Source organism: Topomyia yanbarensis, chromosome 2 (genome assembly GCF_030247195.1).
Source record: "Topomyia yanbarensis strain Yona2022 chromosome 2, ASM3024719v1, whole genome shotgun sequence".
NCBI classification, from domain to species: Eukaryota; Metazoa; Arthropoda; class Insecta; order Diptera; family Culicidae; genus Topomyia; species Topomyia yanbarensis.
The window spans coordinates 100343907-100362741 of NC_080671.1; the positions used below are offsets into that span (position 1 = coordinate 100343907).

Below are 18835 nucleotides of genomic sequence, written 5' to 3' on the forward strand. Positions count from 1 at the left end.
AATAAGAATTAGTGGAATCAACTAGCCAAAACTGTGATTGAAGAAGTTGATGAGTACCATCAACGGAAAAGTGTGAAAATTTCTTCGAAATAACGATGACTGATTTGTCACAGTTTTTTTTTTTCATTTTTATTTCATGTCTTGAAATTTTTTTATTGAAAGAAAGGTTAAAAAATAAACGCATATTCTCTTTTCAGTAAAATTTACATTTTTCTGCTCATGCCATTCTATGGCATGCCAATGATACTGACGGCTGGCTCAGACCAAAACTTCACGGAACCTTCGTGTGGATGAACGGATGACAAAGTACTTGTGAGGCTGCCAATTCTTAGCGTCACTCCAGTGTTGGAAACCTTGCCTACTACTTCAGATACCTTGCCAAATCATCAACTTGATAGCGATCTTCATTAGTGAAATTCTCGAACTAGCCAAAGCCTGAAACTGACATTGATGAAAGCCGTAACTCGTGGTCGAAATAGGCGTAATTTTCAACACTAGTCAAGTGAGGTAATGGCGAAAGTATTTAGGTGGACAAAATAAAAAAGAAGTAAAAAAATAGACTTAGGATTTCTAATATGTTGCTCAAAATCAATCTTGAAATCTTGAATGCTATGGTAATTCCCATTTTGAAGCCGAATAAAACCCATCAAAATCATCCAGTTATCGACCAATTAGTTTACTTTCTTCCTTAACTAAATAGCTTCGAAAATAATGCTCATGATGAATGATGTCACGTATGAATGAAAATTCTATTTTTGTACCACCTAAATCACTAAAGGTAATCTGCGATATAACGTACCCTCGATATAACGTACCCTCGATATAACGTACCCTCAATATAGCGTCACTCGATATAACGTACATTTTTCCTCGATATAACGTACATTTTTTTTAAATTATTTTTCATGTCCAAATTTCTCTTCAATTACGCATGTATGTGTTATTTTAAGAATTCAATATGTTACACACAATCTTGAAACGTACTATTTGGGCTTCTAATGAGCATGTTAGCAATTGTCTACTTCATTGAAATCCACGAGAGCAAAATTTTCCAATTTCATTTGCGTATGATCGTAATTTACTAAAACCTACCATTTATCTCAATAAATAATACAAAATCAGTAAGTTCTAACTGAAAACTAAAATTAATAATATTGGTGTGACCATTGTTGGTTGGTTTCGGGACTGCGGAATCTGATTTTCTGGGCCGAATGACAATGTTTATGTTCCACGGTGTGCCACAAAAAATAGCATGTCAAATGCATTCATATTTGATGACAATCAGATACAATCGCTTCCTGAATGATGAACTCCCGAATCCGGTTTTTCGGAGATTCTTTTTATCATTCTCGACATTTGGATAATCAAATTACATCAACAATATAATCTACAAATGATATTGAAAGTAATGCAGACACATTTAACTCCGATTTCGGATATTCCTGAATTAAGTTCTCTGGACTCATGATTGTTTCGTCTGTTTTGCATTTATGTTGCCATCATGTGATGCACCCCTTGACGATCTACGAGGAATCCAGAAATATTTATCAAAATTTTACTGCTGGTTTCTGAGACCCCTGAATCCGGAGATAAGAATCGAAGATTGTTTTCGAGTCCTATTATGTGTCACATCAAATAAAGAAAAGTGAGTGTAGTTACACGGACAACTATGCACACTTTACGACCAGTTTGGAGTATTTAGGAAACCGGTTAGCGGACTGAAATATATTTTCCGAAATTCTTGAATCGTGGATACAAGTGCATCGTTATAGCCTATTCTTACGATTAAAGTCCATAGATTGCTTTTATTTGATGAGGCGCAAACGGTGGGAATATTAAAAACGCTTTACAAGCCCAGACAGAAAAATTATGACGAATGACTTAATAAGGAGTCAAAATAAGAATTTTTTCAATAAATTTAAATTAATTGTGGCATCTTTTTTATGGAACCACTATAATTTTCTTACGTGAAAAGTTGTTTCACACTGCTAGGTTGGTTAGATTTTCTTAATTAGTTACGTGTTATCAAAATTCTATTAAATAAAGTATCATGAACAACAATTCTGTGAGAATTTCGCATGCTTCGATATAACGTACAATTCGATATTGCGTACAATTTTTAAACCGAGATATACGTTATATCGAAGTTTACCTGTAAAAGCAAATACATATCACTAAGGATAATTTATCTTCTGGAGATAGAAAATGCATATCACAGTGTTTAAGGCAAAAGATTAATTGCCAAATGTGGTATTTCAGTTTTCCAATTTACATCATCTTCTGTTATTTGTTACATGTTTCCTCTTGGCCACAAATCACTAATTTTTCTCATTTGCTTCGAAGTCACAACTAGCCAAGATAATGATAAAATTATAAACTGTATTAATACAATTAAAACGTTGTTATCTCTACACGAGCATTTGGACTCACCTGCCCGATTATCTGAATTGTCTCTGCAAACAGTAGTGTACACCGTGAAGTAACGATGATTTTTCAGTTCAAAACGCCTGATTATTTCCGATTGAAGCGATACAATGGCGCGATGTGCGATACTCGTGCTGATAATAGAAAGACAAAAAAAAGTACGTTCACAGTTTATCACCGTCGCCAGAAAACTTTCCAATGGCCAGTGTCGAAGTTTTGTTTCCATTCACTGGTGCCGTCCACAACACCGGATATATCACTGGCGGCACATACACACCCCGTTGATCGTCAACGAATCTGCACAGATATTAATTTCAGCGTCTGCCACCGGCCCGCCGTCGTTGTCGCCGTTGTCGTCTTCACCCAGCCCAGCCCAGCTGCCTCGTCCAGTAACCTCGTTGCGCACTGTTCTCATTACCAAGGTACCGACACTTGGAGTGCCATCACAGCCGTCATCACCATGTCTGGTATTGTACACACACACACCCCGCACACAACCCAGTAGGCCACACGGTTTATTCAACGAAAAACCGAGCGATGTAACATTTAAACTTATAAATGCTTTGACATTTCAAGTGACTTAAGTCAAAATGTCACAGAGTGCTGTTGTTTTTTTCCTTCTTCTACGACACAACTCGCGGCTAGTATTGCGCATAGGCACCGGCACAAACATACACAAAACTCGCTCGGTTTGTTCACTATTTGTTTTCTTCTTCAGCCGATTTTTTTCCTGCCTTCCAAATACACAAACACTCCAACACAGCGGTTCTAAACTAGTCGGGCACGGACAGAACACAGCTTAATCCATATTCGTTACGACAGTAATAATTGTCATTATAAATATTTCAACCCGTAAATATAACACCGCCGCGCAATGTCGCTTCTCTCGCGTGCGCGTACAAAACCACACACACAACCACACCCACTGGTTGCTCTTTATCGCCTCGGCTCTCACGCGCGCACGGAACACGTGTGATTCACGAAAAGGTCACAGCGCAAGTCTTCTTCACTACCAACAGTTACTACCTAATAATCCTTCACCCGGTTCACCGAATCCCGGTTGTCGCGTGGGAGTCCTAAAGTTACCGGCTGCTAGCGACCACCCACACGAGTCTGTCCATCCGCCCGCTTCTTCTCTTCCTGGGTAAGGTTGGTTCTAAAAGATTAATCGCCCGATCGACGGATCCGTACTTCCTACTGCTCCAGCTGATGGGTACAGCAGGAAAACACGCGCAACGGCTACTGCTGATAGGGGAAACACCTGACTGACTGATACGCCGCCGAGACTAGCGGCAGCAGCGACCGGCGAGATTCGAAGCGTTGTAGCGCACACCACAAACTGCGAAAGCTGACTGATTCACTTGCTTCGGTGGAAATGCTAAAACAACATTGTTTTTTTTCCTCCTTCTTTACCTTTACGCGCGCGCTCTCACATCGCAGACAACTCCGTTCCGTTGAGTTCTGAGCCGCTCTCGCGGTCAACCATCCACGCGCTCTTCGCTCGGTACTGGCTGGCTGGGCGGGTATACCTATTAGCGGGGCGCGGCTACTTCGCGGTTCTCCACCAACAAGCAGTGTCAGTATCCCCGCGCAGGTTTCTCGCGAGAACGCCGGATGTTGTGCGGAATAGAACGGTCCAAGAATGGGGAAGTATTGGGGACCTCCGGATGAATTCACCTAGTTGACTTAAACGGAGCTCTGTATAGGGCAATTGAAAGTTTAAATAATTTTTAATTTCATGGAATTAATAGAACAATTCAGAACTTGTCATCAGTCCTAAGATGCTATCCGAAGTATCGCTTCTTTCACAGTAATAATGCAGCATAAAAGCAAAGAGTATTTGAATGTTTCGTGATCCATATCTCAGTAACTGACACCAACTTGCTGCGATATATCCAAACCAACACAAAATTGACATTAAATCCAAACAGTTTATACAACATGTGTAAACGCCCAAAGCAACTAGCTGGTACCGAGCTAAGTCTCGGTTTGCCAAGCACAGAAACTCTGGGTCACTGACGAGAATAGGGAATCATACTCTTGGCTTTTGGAATTCGAGACTATCGAGTCTAAGTGTCTCTGCTAAATACTCTCTATGTGTTTTAAACCTTTCATGTCCAACTTTTTTCTAGTGTATGTAAGGTTTCAAAACTATTTTCCCTGGACAAAGGTGGGGTCAAGAAACACGAAAAGCCTTTTTTTTTTTATAAAAATAGGTGCTTCCCTCGCAGTGCTAGAAGCTGCTCAATTTTTACTTCCAAATGCTCAATACGCTTCTCCTAGAATTTTTACAATAGTCCACTTGCGTGGAAAACGTAGCCAAACACAGTCTAAATTGATAAGTTTTATCAGTTTTCAATAATATTGCAACATAACGAAGATACATGAAAAATTCCTTTTTCGTTGTCAGCGTAAACTGTCCCTGGCAGCACTGCTCCATCGGAATCCAATCAGACTAATTGCAATAACTTCAGTTCCAGAGCTGATCCTTGTAACTGTTAACATTCAAATGAAAGACAATAGTCACATTTATCAGCCTTACGTGTTTTTGTAAGCGACTCTTACATCAATTAAAAATTATAACTGTTCAAAAACGTTGTTGTCCACAAACAACATGGACATGAATGGGTTAAACACAGTTCGAGACGTGTTTTCAAATCAATAACAAATAGAACGGCGTAATAAAACAGTTTTAAAGTTTAGAACCAAATTTTTCGAAATTATAACACAAAACGCTATGCTGGGAATGTGGTTGTTTGAATTCCAGTTCTACTTTGAAACTCCCATACAAAATAAAACGCTGCTGAGCACACCGTTAGCTTGTAGAGAGCCTACTACGTTACGCCAGTCGTTTAGTAGTTGGTCTCTTGCCCACGCTGAAAGTTCTAATTTGATGGCACAAGTAGATATGCATAGAAATGCTTCTGGTCCGAAAAAAATGTTTGATGAACTTCTAATTGCTGATGCTAATTCTTCGACAACTTCGTTACCAACAATTCTTTGGTGGATTATGTGTATATTGCATGTACCTCTAATTAGAAAACTGTAGGACTCTTTCTCATTGATATCGCTTCTTTAATTCTCCCGAGCAAGTCAGCTTTCACATTTTACAATCCGTATAAAATGATATTGTTTCTTAAGTTAGTTTAGGACAGCCTACATTCCACAGCTGAAATTCAGTACGTGAATATCATATGAGAGGGATACATCTAATGTACCACTAGAAACAAACACATAAATTTATTTGAAAACACTCAAATAGTCATCGAAAGCAAATAAATGTCCCACAAATTTCTTAGTTAATAGTAAGTTGTCGCAAATTTTGGCACGGAAGGTGAGAAAAAAAAATACTGGCACTCTTTTCGGTTTGGCGTAACGCAGGTCATATAAGTGCCAAAAATTCAGATTACCGCACCATCTGTCCGCGCATCAACATGCTTCTCATTCCACTAGCGAACAATGAATGGTGCACAAAAATACAAGCAGGCCTTATATAACTTCCAAAATATTCAATTAGGTCTCGGGAAATTTCTGTTTGCCCCATTTACTTCCAAAAGATTTTCAGTCAGTTTTTGTGTTGTTTATGGAAGTCCGATACTTCGAAATTTAGTACAAAATTGGTGCATATTTTTTCGATAAATTTGCGTAAATTTGCAATTTCATTCAGTATAATGAAAGGTACTAACTCCACTTTTTGCTTCTTACTTTAAACGGTAAGTTGATGTTACGACAAAGGTGGCAAGAATAACAAAAAGTACATAACAATAAATAAGTAGAATTTTTATATTTCAAATTCATCTCGTCAATAACTAGCAATAACTTGGGGCCAAGTTACACGATGTCCAAACAGGCATGGAACATATCCGATTATAACGGTAGTGGTGAAATTGTTGGAAATTTGTGATGACATCATTACAGTTCCTCAACAGTGGAGTAGTTATCGCATCCAACTAGATACTGGGAGATCGCAGGTGCTTAAAAGCATATCGGCGAAGTTTCGAAGTATTTTTGATCATTCTGGTCATTCTTTCTATTTACCGTTGAAAAAATGTCCAAAGTTCTTAATTTTCCGGCAGTCGCGCTAGTGCACTGAGTGCACGCTGCTCTGAAAATCTAACGAAATCGTCTTGGAGCAGCTGCGGCTGCTCGTTCAGTGAGCCATTTGCGCGACTTCCGGAGAATTTAAAAAGGAAAAAAATATGACTTACGTTGAAATGAAGATATGTGTAAATAGAACCCAGTCAAAAATAACTAGAATTATAAAAATAACAATGACAGCAAATTCAACAATAATAAAAATAAAAAAAATAATTCACAAAAATTGCAACAATGCCCATACTAACAAAACTAGCAAAAAACAAAGCAAACACACATACATTACAATAACAAAAACAAAATGTGTTCTACGAACATGAGGAAACGAATAAAACAAACAAAAAGAACAAGAATAACAGATGCAAAAACGAACAAAATAACCGAAAAAACAAAAATAATGCAACGAGCATAGAGAATAAAAAAATCACATTAACAAAAACCTGTTCTAATCCACCTAGTGGTGCAATTGTGCCTTTCTCATTTATCCAAACTACGATTCCATGGCTGGTTATGTTTACTATAATGGTGGAACTGTCTATTAGATATTCATTGCGATTTACACATACAAAATTGGCCCTCCGGTCAAAAAGAAATTTGGCCGGGATTAGGTTGACGATGTTCAGAGTGATTGCATAACCTTTCTATAGGAGAAATGCAAAAATGTGAATTTGCTGTGTGTCCGCACTGTTAAACCCGTAACTCTGGAATCGGCTCTCGGCTTTAATGAAATTCAATAGCAGCCTATGGGAACGTTGTGCCTTTCATTTGAGACTAGGTTTGATGAAATCGGTTCAGCCATCTCCGCTAACCGATGTGCTTATTTTTGGTCACATACATACATACATACATACACACGCATACATATGCTGTGGCTGTTGCCGAAGAAAAAGACGACACCCAACAGGTAGAAAGCTGGAGTACCGTTGTAGGTCGGAAGGAGAAGCACGGGAAACAGCAGACGAAGAAGGAAGATCAAAAAAGGGAGCAGAAGAAGGAAGGAAAACCTTCGGCCTGTCAGAAGGCGCCAAAAGGAGATGCACTGATCGTCGAAGCGAACGATACGAAGTCTTACGCCGCTCTTCTCAAGAAAGTGAGAGAAGACCCAGAGCTGAAGGAGTTGGGAGAAAACGATGATCCTCGAGCTGAAGAAGGATCCTTCCGTCAAAAGCTCGACCTACCGCGAGCTCGTTGCTAAATCCTTAGGATGCGAAGCGAACGTGAGAGCCTGTCGCAGGAAGCCGTAGTCGAGTGCAAGGGTCTAGATGAGATAACAAACATCGAAGCACTGAAGCATGCACTGATCGAGCAATGCAAACTGGATGTACCAGCGACGATCCGGATTTGGAAATCGTATGGAGAAACGCAAACGGCGGCGATTCGACTACCGGTGGCCGGATGGTCGATGTTTTCGCTGAGAGTCACTCCGCGAGTTTCCAAGCAGATGGAGCGATGCTTCAGATGCTTTGACCTCGGACACCTGGCGAGGAACTGCAAGGGCCAGGATAGGTCTGCATTGTGCAGAAAATGCGGAGAAAAGGGGCACGTTGCTAGAGACTGCACGAAGCAACCAAGGTGCTTGATCTGCAAACCGGAAGACGGAAACGACCACATGACGGGAGGCTTCAAATACCCTGCGTACTTAAAGGCGAAGGCAGATCAACGATGATGATGATGATGGAGATTACCCAGCTTAATCTCAATCATTGCGACATTGCACAGCAACTGTTGTGGCAGGCGACAACAGAAACGAAGTGCGACGTTGCAATTATTGCAGAGCAGTAACGTGTTCCCACGATAACGGTAACTGGGTTGTGGATAGTGCAGGGATGGCTGCAATACAAGTGATGGGCGGCTTCTCTGCTCAAGAGGTGGTAGATAACACACACTAAAGACTTCGTGATTGCCAGGATCAACGGCGTATTCGTCTGTAGCTGCTACGCTCCCCCAAGGTGGCTACCAGAGCAGTACAATCGGATGCTGGACGCACTAACTGACACGTTAGTCGGACGAACACCGATTGTTATAGGAGGGGACTTTAACACTTGGGCCGTGGAGTGGGTAGCAGGCTGACCAACGCAAAAGGTTACAGCCTATTGGAAGCACTGGAGAATCTGGACGTAAGGCTGTGCAACGAAGGTTCCGCTAGCACATTCCGCAAAGACGGCCGGGAATCCATCATAGACGTAACATTCTGCAGCGCGCCGCTGATGGATAACATGAATTGGCGAGCAGTACACACATAGCGACCACCAGGCTATCCACTACACCATTGGTCGGCGGAATTGTGCTGTAACGCGGAGAGTGAGGACTGGCGAGCGGAAGTGGAAAATAAATGACTTCGACAAGGACCTTTTGGTGGAAGCACTTCGTGCTGCCAGCGCCATTCCAATTCCGAGCGCCGATGAGCTGTCGGAAACAGTAGCGAGAGCATGCGATGTAACAATGCCGAGGAAAATGGAGCCCAGGAACTACCGGCGTCCAGCGTACTGGTGGAACGAAAGGCTCAGCATCCTCCGGGCTGCTTGTCTAAATGCCAGAAGACGCGTTCAAAGATCAAGATCGGAGCGGGTCAGAGAAGAGTGTAAAGTAACATTCCGGGCGGCCAGGGCTGATTTCAAACGTGAGATAGCGCTAAGCAAGTCCACCTGCTACAAGGAGCTGTGCAGAGAAGTAGACGCTAACATCTGGGGCAATGTATATCGTGTCGTTATGGCCAGGATCAAGGGTCCAATGACGCCAGCCAAAATGTGAGCTGACAAACTAAAAATTATCGTGGAGGGTCTTTTCCCGAAGCACGACCCAACCGTATGGCCGCCTACACCGTACGTAGATGCAGACGGTGGAAATGCTGGTGACAATCATGTTTCCAACGACGAGCTCCTTTTTGTAGCAAAAGGGCTGAAAGCGAAGAAAGCTCCCGGACCGGATGGTATCCCCAACGTTGCACTGAAGACTGCGATCCTGGCGTTTCCGGACATGTTCAGGATAGTCCAACAGAAATGCCTGGACGAAGGCTACTTCCCGGATAGATGGAAGATTCAGAAGCTGGTGTTGCTGCCAAAACCAGGGAAACCACCAGGAGATCCAGCATCGTATCGGCCTATATGCCTGCTGGATACTCTTGGTAAACTTCTGGAAAGGGTCATCCTCAACAGGCTGACGACCTACGCTGAAAGTAAGAACGGACTATCGCAGAGGCAGTTCGGGTTCCGGAAAGGGATATCGACGGTGGACGCCATCCGCACATTCATCGAGAGCGCGGAGAATGCGTCGAAGCAAAAGAGAAGGAGAAACCGCTACTGCGCCGTGGTCACGATCGACGTGAAGAACGCGTTCAACAGTGCTAGCTGAGGGGGCATCGCCGCAGCGCTGCTCAGAATGTGGGTTCCGGACTATCTGTGCAAGATTCTGGAAAGTTACTTCCAGAACCGAGTACTGGTCTACGAAACAAACATCGGAAAGAGGTCCATTAGGGTCAAGGCGGGAGTACCTCAGGGCTCCATACTCGGCCCAATGCTCTGTAATATAATGTACAACGGAGTGTTAACACTGGAACTGCCCAGAGGAGTTGAGATCGTCGGTTTTGCAGATGATGTTGTCCTGACGATAACCGGAGAGACCCTTGAGGAGGTGGAGATGTTGACGGCAGAGACAATATACATCGTGGAAACCTGGATGGCTGAAGTCAAGTTGCAGCTGGCTCATCACAAGACTGAGGTAGTGCTGGACAGCAACTGTAAAAAAAATCCAGCGCGTCGAGATCAGCGTCGGGGGACAGTCCATCCCATCGATGCGTACGCTGAAGCAGCTGGGTGTGATGGTCGACGATCGGTTAAATTACAACAGCCATGTCGACTATGTATGTGAGTGTATGTATGTGAGTGGCGAAGGGACCAGCAAAGTAGCACCACTGGCTAGAACGCCGCCGGGAAACCACAAATCGGGTTTCGGGAGAAATTCCGCCGCCGGGGAACCCTCCGACGGTGTAGACTAGGTCCATCGCCGGGGACCAGTTGAGTAGTACGCGATATAGCAATAGGTTAGGGTCGTCGGGGCGCCAGTGAACCGGAAGCTACGCACCACCCGAAATCGCTGGATGGACCTCAGCACCTACTGGCTGTACGCTAGCTCCACCGCCGAGGACTAGACCGAGTCGACGAAGCGGGGAGCTAAATGGCTCACAGAAAGGCACATCGGGTCGGAAGCAATCTATCGCCGGGGAATTCACGGTAGGGTAGATTCGCCGCCGTGGACTACCTGACATAATCGTGACGGAAAGGGGAGCTAATTGGCTCACGAGACAAACACCGGTACAGAGAGAAATTCCGTTGCCGGGGAACTCTCAGTCGGAGTAGGATAATATCCGAGTTCATCTCGATAAAACTGGGAGCTAAATGGCTCAAGGAAGCAGGTATCGGTATCGGGGGAAATTCCTCCGTCGGGGAACTATCGGTCGGAGGAGCGTGAGTTCATCGTTGGGGGCTATCCAAGTAGATCGTGATAAGGTCGGAGCTGAACGACTTACGGAAACACGAGCTAAATGGCTCAATGAATCAGCACCTAAACCGCACACGGGGACGAGAGCTAAACGGCGACGTGGATAGATGGAGACAACAAGCCAGAGAAGAGTCGAGAGTTAAATCAAAGCTCATAGGTCGAGCCACTCCATGAACCAAGCGAGGCTCTGAGATAGAGCAGAAGAAAGAGGTGCTACGGAAGCACAACGAAACCCCCCACGAAGTAATACGATGACGTAGTTCCGTGGGGAAGAAGGTCGTAAAAAGTAAGGAATGTTTTTAGTGGTTAGGTACGAACGTGAGTCGTGAGTCCCACACAGTACCAATACACTACAGGCCAGGCTTTTGAAGCTTTTTTAACCTTACTAAAAAAACACACACACACATACATACGCATTTGCCGAATTCGACGAACTGAGTCGAATGGTATATGAAAGACGGCCCCCCGGGCCGGGATTAGGTTGACGATGTTCAGAGTGATTGCATAACCTTTCTATAGGAGAAAGGCAAAAAGGTGCGAAATCGGCAAAGTACCAAAAAGTCGATTTTTATAAAAAAAAATATTTCGAGTTAACATGAATTCTCGACGTTTTATGCATTTTAAAGATGTTTGGCATCAAAAATAATTCGATTTCTGAAATTGAAAGAAAAAGTTGAGTTCCGGCTTATGTGGGAATTTCATATGTGACCAGACGGTTCAGACTAAATTTCCGGGCCCATATAAGCGATCCGTACAAAATTTTATGGACAACTGTGGGAATATTATAGCTATCATTTGGGACTAAGTTTGTGAAAATCGGCCCAACCATTTCCGGGAAACTGATGTGAGTTCGTTAATTTTGACATTTTTGGTCACATACACATACACAAACGCACATACACACATATACATACACACGCACAGACATTTGCCGAACTCGACGAACTGAATCGTATGGTATATGTCACTCGGGTCTCCGTTAAAAAGTCGGTTTTCAGAGCAATTGCAATACCTTTCTATAGTGAGGCAAAACCACAAATGAACCAAATTATGAAATTATGGGCCTTATGAACAAATACACCAAACAACCAAATGAATAAAACAACATAAAAATTTGAAACATTTTAAATAAAAAATTATAATGTAATAAATACAACCAAAATATAGAAAACAATTTATACAAAAATAATAAAAAGAACAAATTGAACAAAAACGACTCAAAAAAACTAATAGTTGCCCATTAAAAAACAAAATGACAAAACGAATGAAACAAATATAACGAGCAAGAATAACAAATGAATAAAAAGATCAAAATTAACCCAAAGGTCACAAACAACAAAAAAAGAAGAAAATCAAATTAAAAACGAACAAAAATAACCAAAATAACAAGAAGAAGAAGACCAACATAAACAAAAAATATAAAGGCCACCACATCTGAATCTAACAAATAGAATCAAATGAATAAAACAAAGAATAAAGCGCAACTTAAAATGCGTAGTACCTGAAGCAAGGAAAAGGTGCAAAAATAACAAAAACTAAATATAATACATGAAAATCAAAAATATAACAAAGACAGCAGAAGTAACAAAAATAAAAAAAATAACAGATGTGCGTGTGTGTACAATCCATCTGCCATCGACTAGCAGTGTTTTTATGGAAGAAGCTTGTCTGCGCCTATTTATTGATACGCGCATTTGTTCTAATCCGAAGGTACAAACGTTGGGAGACGGAAGGTGAAAGCTCTATTACATATCTAACGACCCATTACAAGAATGCCTACACTTACAGGTAAACTCTGAGAACGGCTTCATGTATAAGAAGTCCCGCAAGAAGATTTTCACGTCACAAAAGGTAACTTGCAACATATTGACACATCTAGTGTGCAAAATATTGGAAATTTTTATTCTGGCATGCATTTTGTATAAGAAAATAATTTTGATAAATTATATGTTTTCAACGGAAAACGATCTCACCAACGTCCGACTTTTCATCAATTCATCAATTAGGTGACAGTTCGGCGGATATCTCCTGATCAAGCGATAAATTAGCCATATTTAGATGGCGCTGCAGACGCTAGTCAGAAACGGGTGGCTCCAATTACGGTTGTACTTGCCAAAATTATTAAAAGTTGCGATACAATCTCTACGCAGAATTTCACTAGTTTCGAGATAATTTCACAAACCATCACGAAATTCAACAGAATAAAAAATTTAGGGAATGGTTAATTTCTATTTTCGATTAACTACACTCTTTGCTTGCCACTGCAAAATTCCGAAAAAACATGCGGACTCGTTCGGGCGATTCGGCAGTGCTGCCATTTCCTAAAGAAAACTACCCTATGGGGTTGCACGAACTGCAGACGTAGGACTACACTAATTAACGTAACATATTTATTTTCTTAGTATATTTAATAAATCAAATATACAGTAATAATAAATCAAATATATTTCTTACGTGTAGTTTAAGCACAACCAATCAGCATCGAATGTTACGTATTGAACCAAAGCTTCTTGGTTATCAGGTAATTTCATTTGTAGTAGGTGATCGAATCCGATTAAACTTATTTGAGAAGATTTCAGGAAAGAAGACAGAAAACCATGACCGGAATCTGGAACTGTTTTAAATCTATAAAGCACAATATCAGCTTTGAAAAATTGTAAAAACTTTTCGATTGTACGGTAATAATCCCGCATCGGTGAAGAAAAATATAATTTTAGGCAATATAATCACATTTCATGTATAGACCAACCTTTCTAGTAATATTTTGCAATATTTGTAACTTTCCTAAAGTACGCATACAAATGTAGCAAATGCAGTGGTCGTAATCATATATCGAAACTATAAATATACAAGAACCGAAAACAATTTTATATATGGACATAGATGCGTTTTTGCAACGGTTTTTTGAGTGGCAGTGTATTCACTCATGAATAGGTGTTGTAGTATGTACCTATTAGCAGAATCAAAGTAGGATAAGCTGAGTGGAAATAAATCTCGTGAAATCAATGAATGGATCGAACGTAAATAATAAACTTTCGTTGTGCTTTTCATCGATTCACGAAAATATGTCACTAAGTAAGTTTTCGTCTCTGCGCAACGAAAGCAGATTGCTATCATGCAGGTTACGCATCCCCTAACAAATTTGATATGCCTACCTATACAGTCGCTTCAAACATTTAACCCAAGCGAACGGTGTTCATTTGTACAATGCTCGAATCAAACAACTCGTTGTACTTACACACATGTCCGTACACGAATGCAAGATTCGCACATAGCAAAATGAATCAACGCTGATGATGATGGGTAGAGTGAAAGAGACAACTGGTTCCACCATGCTATATTAAAGGTGTTTGCGTATGGAGCTCGACTGTACAAGCGATTTTGTTTACGAATTATTGCGTTCGAGATTGTACATATAAGTGTGCTTGAAACGAGCACATAACAAAAGAAAGCATGATATTTGAACGGACAAGCTCAGTCGCGTGTTGAACGGCACTGAGTAGCATAGCTCCACAGCCAGTGTAACGGACTTTTCACTCAGCTACAGTCGCTGTGAAAACACGCAGTGCAGCGACCTGCTCCGCCTGCAGTTCAACTGAGCTTGTCCGGCCAAATCCGATCTTAAAATAGTCGATTTTGACGTCATTCAAAGAATCATTGCGCAATTTTCTATTTTGTGATGATTTCTACTCATTCTGCGTAGTAGATATGTCGGCAAGCCCGCGCCAGCCCTTCGTTCGTGTCCATTACTCTAGTAATTAGTCATCGGTTGTATGTTCGACATACAAAGTCGGTCGTTTCGGGAATTTCGGCGGTGCTCATTTTATACCGTTTAAAGTTCATCTCGGATAGAAAAGAACGCACTCGAACAAACAATGAATCGTCCGCAGAGAAAGAAACTAATACGTAATTATCATTAAATTTCTTCTAATAATGGTACGATTTTTATAAGTTTTAAGCACGATAAATAATGCTTATATTACGAAATCTTAAATTACATAGGTATTTCAACAAATGTTTCGAGGCACTAAAAGTAATCGCTTTTGATTTTATTGAATTCGTTAATTAAACATAAGCAACACTCTCGACTGTCGGTTGTCCGGAGCTGAAGTTTTTTTTAACTAATCGAGCATTTCAAAATTAATTTACAAACGATAACACTATCATAAATTCTCGGCAGCCAGCTGCCCAGAGCAATACGCATCCTACTTTCAAAAACACCTTCCCATGGCAAAAGTGGACCTGGTATACACGGCCTTCATAACGTTTGTTACACTAACATTTCTTTCTTTCCCCGATGGCTGTATGGACGTGAGCAGCATCGTTATTGTCATTTTAAAGTATAGAACTCTCGAAACGTGGGTCCATTGAGGATGAATAGTTACTCCCAGGCTCCATTCGTTGATTCTCTGTGCAATTTCACTTGTTTTGGTCAACCACGGAGTAGCAACTACGAATTGTACGGTCATCATGCTCATGTTCACGCTCATTTTGTCTTTTACTCAATCATCTTCGTAAGTGCATTTAGATTTTTCAACGTACATATTATAATAATATAAAATTATAAATTAATTATAAAACCATTTCAGTGCATGAGGAAACTTACTGAAAGCATCGAACCGATTAAAGTCTGCAAAAGTACCCCCAAATCAACGTTGATTACTATGTTCAAATTGATCTTATCCTGCTTGTTTGTCTTATCCGAGTTTGTTTGTTCTTTGGTGAACTGCAACGAGGTCTGCAGGTGAACATTTCTAGAGAAAATTTTCAATAGGACGTAAGTAACATTGAGAGCCTCTCTTTGTTTACTTTCTCTTTCGTTTATTACGAAGTCATTACAACACTTTGTACTAATTTTCCAGTACATAACGAAAACCGACGGTTTTTACTACAATATTATGCAAAGAGTAGAGTAGTAAATTTTGAAATGGCCGAGTACTGAACAGATGGAAAGGCCTCAAAGAGAATCTCTCATTGTTACTTACGTCCTATTGAAAATTTTCTCTAGATTTGTTACAAGTTTAACTTCCTTTGGGCAACAAATTAATCCTCTACTAACCTTGCTCTGTAGGGCACAGTTCTGAGTGACACTGATGTTTTAAGGTCATATTGGATGTTTCATTCGAAGCTTCTATTTCGATGAAAATTTCAATTGATTCTTATCGAACAAGACAATCGCAAGGTTACAAATACTAACATTCCTTCCAAATCTCGGCTCCATCATATACCTGCAGGCTTACGATACCAGAGACTTATCTTAGTACATCTAGACCGACTCATCACGAGATACAGATATAAATTTTTAAGCACCAATATATTTTTTAAAACTTTAGTATTGATTATTGATACAACAAATTCAATACTTTTCTTTACAAACATCATCAAATTAACTCCCCGCCGCTCAGAGCAACCGCATACACCGATACGTCACGTTCTGGTATTTATTTACTCATCGCGAGTCTCGATGGTTCCATCCCGCTTCCACTACTGCACCTTCTGTATGCCGTCTCCATGTATACATATACATATATTGCCATCCGTGTACTGCGCGATCCTCCTGGCCTTTTGCCGTTGCGGGGTCGAAGCCGGTGTGAACTTATTGCGGTGAGTTGCTTCAATGTTTAGCCGCGACTCGGCGCGCTGCTATCAGTCAGTGGGTTGCGATCTCCTCCATTAACTAATACCAATGCACACGCTACTGGAAGACCTATTTAGGCGCGAGTGCAGTAAGAATGTTCTCTTCTCGGTGATGCCATGGGGTCAGATGAGAGTGGAGAAAAACAAACCTTTTGCGCTGTTATAGTACGATATGTTTATTTTGTTCTCTCTATCGCGCTTCACAGTGTCATATGTCAAGTGATCTTGTGTGCGCTTCGTGATCGCAGAATTCTACGTGGGTATGAAGTGTCGTTCCTTCGATTCTGTCGGGTAGAACATTAGAAAATGCTTGTATTGGGAATTTGAAATATTTTTAATGAAGTCAACACCAAAAATGCAAAGGATTATTTGCCTAGAGCCCTGTCAAATTAATTCAACAAATACAAATACATCGCTTCAAAAAGAGGAATACTCGATCCGCGAAGCAAATCTTCTTGTACGATCAAGTGGCGATGTTTGGTTGTGAAGGAGCCACTTCATTCAGAAAATTTACATGAACACCCAAACACTCTCCCCCGCGAGATGTGGACTGCGCAATCGTACAGCGAAAGGAAGGAAGGAAGGAACAAATCATATAACATTCTTCTGCTCACTCCCTGTCCCGAAGCATACCTACTCAAGCCTACTTCTTGCGAAATCTGGCAGAGTTCAGGTTGTTGTGACTTTTGGCTCCAATTTTAGTCCCGCTCTTCTTCGGTCTCTTTCACGCGATCATACTCACTATCTCTCGTTTCTCTCTACCTCTCTCGGGTAGACCGCGGGTGTGAGGGCAGTGCATAGGTTTGTTCTGAAATCTGCCCTCTCAGCGCGATTCTGTGGAGCTCCATTTCTAAACACATACGCGATCGGCTGACGTCGTTATTGTAGAGTCGAGCCACGAGTGCGACCTTTCGATTGCAACACCCGCGCGAGAATTCAAAAACCAGAAGCGATGACTGCCGTACGTATTGATGGAGGCGATGGGTGGTATGCAATGAGGAAAAGAATATTTTCAAACATTAACTTTTGGGCTGTGACTTTTCAAATATCAAAAGACAAAACAATAAAACGACCTGCGGACCTACTGTAATTTGGTTTTATGTGTTGGTTAGAACAACCAACTGTGCAAAACTTGACACCAATCACACAATTTTTAAATGTGGATTCAAGATCATAATATTTAGAAATTGCGTAAAAGTCAATTGGCGCCTCTATTTCTTTATTATCTCCTTCGATATGGGTTTTTTTTTTAATAATTTTCCATTACATGTCAATCGACAATGATTTTTGATAATATTTAATATTTAATATTTCACCATCAATCAGTAAAAAAGTTTGGTCACAAAAAACCCACTTATTTGACAACTAAACTTAGATAGATACTGTTTTGAAAAAATGCTATATAAGGTCCATGTACTGAGGTTAGGATCTCTCGAACTGAACCATCTCTTTCCTGGGCTTTTAAGGAATCTACTATTTGGAATCTGGTTTTAAGATGTTCTTTGCACGACCTAACAAAATACTCAATGTTCTGGTGTCCATCTCTGCAAGCACAATGATCACCCTCAGCGAGCGCAAGACGGCAGAGATGCGCATCTAATAGATGCGTTAGATGCGCATCTCTGCCGTCTTGCGCTCGCTGGAAATGAATCTAAACATAACACGAATGTGGTCCCGATTTATTTTTAATCCTTTGAATCACAACTTCGTATCAACTCTAGTACAGGTCGTACTCGATTATCCGGGGATTTCAAAAAAATCTCACCCCAGATAATCGAATCACAATTCATCATCTACTTGTCAAGCCCGTTCCAAAAATACCCATATTGCTAGGGTTATCGAGTATATTTCTTAACCGGAAGTCGCCATCTTGGATTTCAAAACAGTTCCAATTGTTCATTTTCAGCATCTACTTGTTAAGCCCGTTCCAAAAATAGCCATTTTGTTAGGGTTATCGAGAATATTGCGCAACCGAAAGTCGCCATCTTGGATTTCAAAACAGTTCCAATTGTCCATTTTCAGCATCTACTTGTTAAGCCCCTTTCAAAAATAGCTATTTTGTTATCGAGAATATTGCTCAGCCGGAAGTCGCCATCTTGGATTTCAAAACAGTTCCAATTGTCCATTTTCAGCATCTACTTGTCAAGCCCGTACCAAAATACTAGAGATGGGCGGGTATGGG

General features: G+C 41.1%; 1 protein-coding gene across 1 annotated transcript in view; it reads right to left on the minus strand.

Moving 5' to 3' along the window:
* The window catches only part of LOC131678987 (myb-like protein I), a 457888-nt gene extending 454125 nt beyond the window's left edge, over window positions 1-3763 (minus strand). Inside the window, exon 1 of the mRNA XM_058959495.1 lies at window positions 2431-3763. The gene's annotated coding sequence lies outside the window, so the exon portion shown is untranslated. The remainder of the gene's footprint in view (window positions 1-2430) is intronic.
* Window positions 3764-18835: the final 15072 nt, after the last annotated feature.